Source organism: Lepisosteus platostomus, chromosome 9, assembly GCF_059453375.1.
Source record: "Lepisosteus platostomus isolate fLepPlt1 chromosome 9, fLepPlt1.hap1, whole genome shotgun sequence".
Taxonomy (NCBI): domain Eukaryota; kingdom Metazoa; phylum Chordata; class Actinopteri; order Semionotiformes; family Lepisosteidae; genus Lepisosteus; species Lepisosteus platostomus.
Window position 1 is genome coordinate 58,968,348 of NC_142619.1, and position 6,326 is coordinate 58,974,673.

The following is a 6,326-nucleotide window of genomic DNA, read 5'->3' on the forward strand; positions in this document are numbered from 1 at the left end:
GGACCCTCTCAACTGCTGCCGTCTCTGAGCCAAGCACGAAACACTAACATCTGCAGGAGCCCACTACCAAGTTCCGGGGCGTTTTTTTTTTTTACTAATTATGTTCTTTTAATTGAATTTCACTCTGCTGATTCCAGTTGTTAACAGCAAATTGCATGAATGATCAATATTTAAAAACACAAATACAATTGAAAGATTTGAATTTTGGGACTGTGACAAGAACATAAAGCTACTTTGAGTCCGGGATCTCTTCAGATTTTGACGCTATTGTTGCTTGTGTCCCTGCAGCTTGAGGATATATGGATATTGCTCGTATCATTAGAGCTGATCCGATTGATAGAGTTGTTCTGTATTAGAAGTGTTTTGCTGGATTCCCTTGGGGATAGCTGCAGTGGTTCCTTGTGATCAAATCTTTTCTTTCTTTGAACTGAGAATGGGCTTTTTCAGTTTGTTAAATGTATTGACCAATTCCAAAGTCACTGTAATTTACTAAAGTGTTTTATTTTCTTTTCTATTTCTTTTCTAAGTGATTTTTCGTTTCTATCACAGCACAACATTAATCCAATCCTGAATGAGACCAGTGTTCTAATGAAACACCATGAGATCGTTCTATAATTTGGTTGGTATTGAGTTGACCAGAACAATCTAAATACAAATGAGCATGATGTGTATAGCAAAGATATTAGCATGCGGCTCTGGCTCGGTTTGTTGTATTTTGTTTTATCCTAAATTGAAGTAATAATAACAGATGTTCAGTGCTTCAAGTGCGGGCTTGTATCTAATTTTCTTCGAACTGCGCGAAGGCTGAAAATGAATAACCCCCATGCGTTAGAAATGAAAGATTAGAAAACGGAACAACTCTGAGAAAATGGCGATAAGACAAATGAATTACGATCTTCAGCAGAGCAAAGTCGTAGATTGCTGCATCATGGTGTAGAAACATTACCGGAAATCAGCCTCTAGCAGTGTTTGTGCTTCATATTCTCCCTGCTGTCATTGCAAATCTCATTAGGCTAATCTGCTGCGCAGTGTGTTCAGTTAGGCCACAAGTACATCAGAAAGGTTACGAACAAGAGGAAGCCATTTGGCCTGTCTGGCTCATTTGGTTGCTAGCAGCTAATTGACCTGAGGTTCTTATCCAGCTGTTTCCCAGAAGACACAACCCACTCTTAAACATGCTATCTATTTACAGTTTTTCTAAATAAAACCCTGCAGAAGAACAGTTACAGTTATTGTTGAAAAACAGCATCCAACATCGTACTATAAATTATTTTAGATAAATTATCATGTCAAAATGAGAATTAAAAAACAAAAGCTGATTAGTATTTTAATAAATCTTTTGAATCAGCTTGACATCTAGTAATATAATAGTAAGAATTTGAGTAAAATATCTAAATGGGCTTTATAGGTTTGACTTTGAAGATGCACTGTACCTAGATTTGAAGTAGCTATGAATTTTTAGTTGTTTTGCTCTTCATTTGCAGCAGAACTTTTTTAGCAGGTTTTTTAAGCACCCATGAACTGCTTTATGATGTCAACAGCATGAAGAATATGCTCAATATTCTGCAAGATGCAATTTACTATTGTATGCTACAACCTTATACTGTATGCAGCATTTCATTATTTTAATTTTATACAACACAGAGGAAAGAATCAACAAACCGAGGCAAAATATGCATAGAAAATTGAATATATATGTTCACTTTCATACATTATTGACTTTTCTTTCAATTTCCATGTGCAATTTATCATGAGAGTCACAATGTGCCGTGTTTAGGCTAATAGCTGTGTTCTTTTGCCTGAAGATGTACACTCTTTACTTATTAAAATGTGACTTTGAAATATTATTGCTGTATCTATCCAATAGATAGTGTCTGGAAGGAGTGAGATGCAGAACTGTAGAAGTGAATTTATAATGCGGTTTGTTTTTACTTATTTAGAGAAAAACAAAACCCTGCAGTATCGTAGAAGGCCTGATGATTTTCTGAACAGGTGAAACTCCTTACCTGGCTCATATGGAAATCAGTGGAACTGCAGGCCATACTTCTACAGAAACTCCTAAAATTTCAGTACACACCTGAAAAAGACTTAACAATCAAAACATTGTGTATTTTCTCTCTGTCTACTCTTCAGTGTGGAATTAACTTTTACCTCTTCCTCTGCTGCCAATGTACTCTGAAGCAGCTATCCTGTCAAACCAGGCAATGTCAGCATTTGTTTTTAGAACAAAACAAAGCCATTTTTAGATCTAATAGCTAACAGAAGGGTTCTTAAAGGACGGAGAGTCCAGAAAGTTTAAATTAAACATATTGGTGTAACGATAACCATTCTATTGAATTGACCCCTGTACTGCATGGGGAGAGAATAAGAAAGAGCTAATTTGCTCCTCAGACATACCCACCCATTAAGTCATGACATCATCCCTTCACTGACATCACTGCAAGCCCACAGGCTGGGAATGTTAGGAGTCACAATTGTACCTGGAGAACCCTGCAGACTAATTTGTGGGGCACTCAAGTGGATTCCACTCTGCCAATCCCAGTCACAGTTGGCTAGTGACATGACCCAGGCTGGAGCCTGCCAGTAAGGCCTGCCACAGGGCCCAACCTATGACCAGGAATGATTTTATCTGAAATCACAAATTAAAGTTACTTGAACAATGAAATGCATTTCTGGGTTTGTTTATTTTGAGTTGCTTTAAATGATATTCCAGTTGCCCAAACCTCCTCATTGGGTGACTCATTATACTTGATAATATTTTGGTATTGTGGAAAAAATAAGGCTGTGAATAACTGAATTAGAGGATGCTAAAATTCTTAACCAGAATGTCATAAGATCAGGTCCTGACACCAGCTTGCTATGCAAGCAAATGCATAAAAGTTATCAATTTCCCACCCCTTACTGTCAAGGAACACTGAGTCACCGGTCACATGATTTCTCTGTTCTCTAGCAATAATAATAGGTAGAAAACTATGAGAAGTAAACATTTACAATAAATTACAAATACACAAATGACAAATTTCAACTACTTTGTACTGACATGTATGATACAGTGAACATCAGAATCTCAGCTTCTTCAGAGATGGAAAAATTGAACTCTACTTGGTAACTAAGGTACAAATAAGAACATAACAGACACACAGGAGAGGCCTTGCAGTCCATTGAGCTTGTTTGTTTGGTATTTTATAGGTTAGTGATCTACGGATCTCATCCAGAGGTTTCTCAATAGAAGCCAGGGTTTATTCACTAAACTGTGACATTTACAAAACCGCTTTCGCTTGAACTGTTGTGTTTTGTAAGTGAAATAAAATCCCTAACTTGTGACTAGAAACAAAATGCAAAATTTCAATTGAAGCAACTTTTTACATTAAGTAAGGTGTCAGTTATCTAATGAAGGTGGGCTGGAATGAAAACCAGCAGGTATGTGGGGCACCGGAACCACAATGACAAGACCATTCGTGAAGGATGCATTATTGTAGAGATTTTAAAGGTTTTACAACAAAAGGACTCTGTAGCAGCCAGACTACTATCAAAACCCAAACACCACTAACATCATGAAAATATTTACATACCCACCAATTAACCCCAAGTGAGAATGTGGAATTAACCACCTTCAAAAAACAAATTCATTAACTAATTAGCATCTGGTCTATTTATAATAAAGACCTTTAATGGTCTGTAGTGTCAGGTTGGCTGCTTTACAGTTTCTTCCAAGAATGAGCTACCACTGCATTACTAACCAGTCACTCCCTGGAAGATATCACAAATCAGAAATAACTATTTAGACAATGGTCTAGACAGCAGGTTCCTCACTTATAGCCTATTGTTAGACTCCTTAGCGCCCAAATTACCTGTGTCTATCTGTAGTCTGAAGGAGGAATTCTTTACCAATACAGATGCTTCTATACCGTATTGCTGGCTTCTCTATTTATCCTTTAAGAAGAATAATTTAATGGTAAAATGTAATTGGTTTACAGTGAATTAAAACATTAACACAATTGGTTGGCCACCTGGATCTTTGGCCACTGTGACTGCCCTAAGCAACAAAATAAGATTAACAAACAATTGCACAAATACTTTCCAAGGATGATTATTTTTTTAACGTTAAAGAAATGGGTGCTTTTGATGTGAAATTGACCCATTCTGAGACCCCCTAATAATGTAACATTATCCTCTCTGTAAGAAGAATATTGTCCTAAATAATTATATTCACACAGAGACAAAAAGAGGTGTCCACTAAGAGGAGAGGACTTGCAAAGGGCTCAGGAAAATGTAACAGATTTCTGCTCTTACCTGAGACATACTCACAATCACAACAGACTTGCTAATTAAAAAACCCTGGAATGAGGAAATAAGCAGCTTATCATGGCTAGAGCCTAATGTGCTTTCCATCTCGATAGTCCTTAATTATAGGTTTATCAAAAGGATTCTCATTAGGCAATGCTATGACAACCACTCTATGCCTGTTGATACTGTATATGGATAATGGTTTTTGCATAACTCAATAGCGGTCCCTTATACAGACTCAAACTTTCCAGTTTATCCACTATACAGTGGCAGTCATATTAATTTATGCGATACATGGGGGTTTTAGCCACAGTTCCTACAAGTGTTAATTTTGCTTACGATCTGACAAACATGTTTGCTAGAATAGATCGTTGGTCATGGTAACTGCCTGATGAGATAAGGTGAAAGGTGTGAAAATACTCTGTCCCAGAGATGCCCAGTTTTACATTTGAATAATGGGATACGTATGTGAAATTTAAACATTTGGATACATATGAAACAATTTTTAATAAAAACTCATTTTATACCTTTAACAAAACCCATTTACATATAATATGAGCAGATATTATAGTGAGACACAAAGTTATTTATACAAACGTTTTTTTTTTCTCTGATGTGAAACTCTTATTTCATATTAATCCAAATGAATTTTGAACAGATGTACTTCTGCCTGACATTTACTAAAGTGTTTGACTCTGTAAAGATTCACACAGTATGTATTCAATACCCTCTGTACTGCTGTACGGCTGAATGACAATTAACAGTGTTTCTGAAAACTCCCTAAGATTCCCCTAATAAAATGCAACAGTCACTTCAAAATAAGAAAATGTAAAAGTTCCCAAGGTCAGAATTTGCTGGGATGTTTTTTCTTAGTTTAAGCTAAAAGCACCAAGACCAAAATCACAGAAACACAGCTCTGACTTCTGATTTAACAATATTTTTTGTCATACTGTATGTACTTAACCGTAAAATTTGTGCTCAAGGAGAAGAAGACTGCTTTTGTCCCCTAAAAAGAAAATAGTGAAGTCATGAATGAAGACAGGGTCGATATATTGGATATATTAGTGTAAAACAGGGGACATTACTAATCGTAATTAACGCTCCAGAAATGTACTTCCAATCAGGTTTAATATTCTTCCCCGAAAATAGGGCTTATTAATACCTGTTCCTGACAGGAAGAGTTGCTGGTGCCTTGGCTATCTTGTCCTTTATCTCCTTGGAACTGTTGGCAGAAACGGGGACCTATTAGCTCTGTCACTCAATCCAAAAAGAAGGCTGCAGTCTCCAGGGATGCTACTGATTTAGTACCGCTGACAGTGGCTCGTGCATCGCTCATCTCCCAGAGTCAAGTGCAGGAACAAACTACAAGGGAAGGGGGAAGGAAGTCTGGAGACCTCATAATGTATTCATGCAGGCTCAGAAAGTTTGTCACACAGGTCTGACAGCACAGGACCTCGCCACCTCTCGGACACCAGGTGAATCCCAGAGTCTGAGAAGAAGATGCTTATATATTCACAAAGTGAATCCAACGCTTGCGGGAAGGAGATGGGGACATTATTAGCATCCCCCCTGAGTGACTTTTCATAAAACACCACTTAAATTTGCCCGGTGATTCTGACATATTACTAAAAAGTGAAGCTGGAGGCATCAGGGTACATTTTCATTAGCATTGCTACTTCCTTCCTGTCTGAAAAAGCGCTTAAATGTGGTAAGGCAACTTTCTGACATTTTGTTTTTCAAAACATACCACAAGCTTCCTACAGAGTCCATGCCGTTATCTCTGGTACTCACGTTTTTTGTGATCTGGTTAATAAAGAAATACACAACCATTATGCCATGGTTATGGTACAGAGCTTAATTACATGAACAGATCTGTCATACTGTATGGTGTGTAAAGAAAAAAGGCAGTATATGGAGAACATAAACATTTGTATTGGATTTGCTGCCTTTATGTTAAGCACAATGCTGTGTGCAAACAGTACTGCAGAAGGCTACTATTCTTAGAATAGGTCCTCTGCAATTTATAGACAAAAACACAA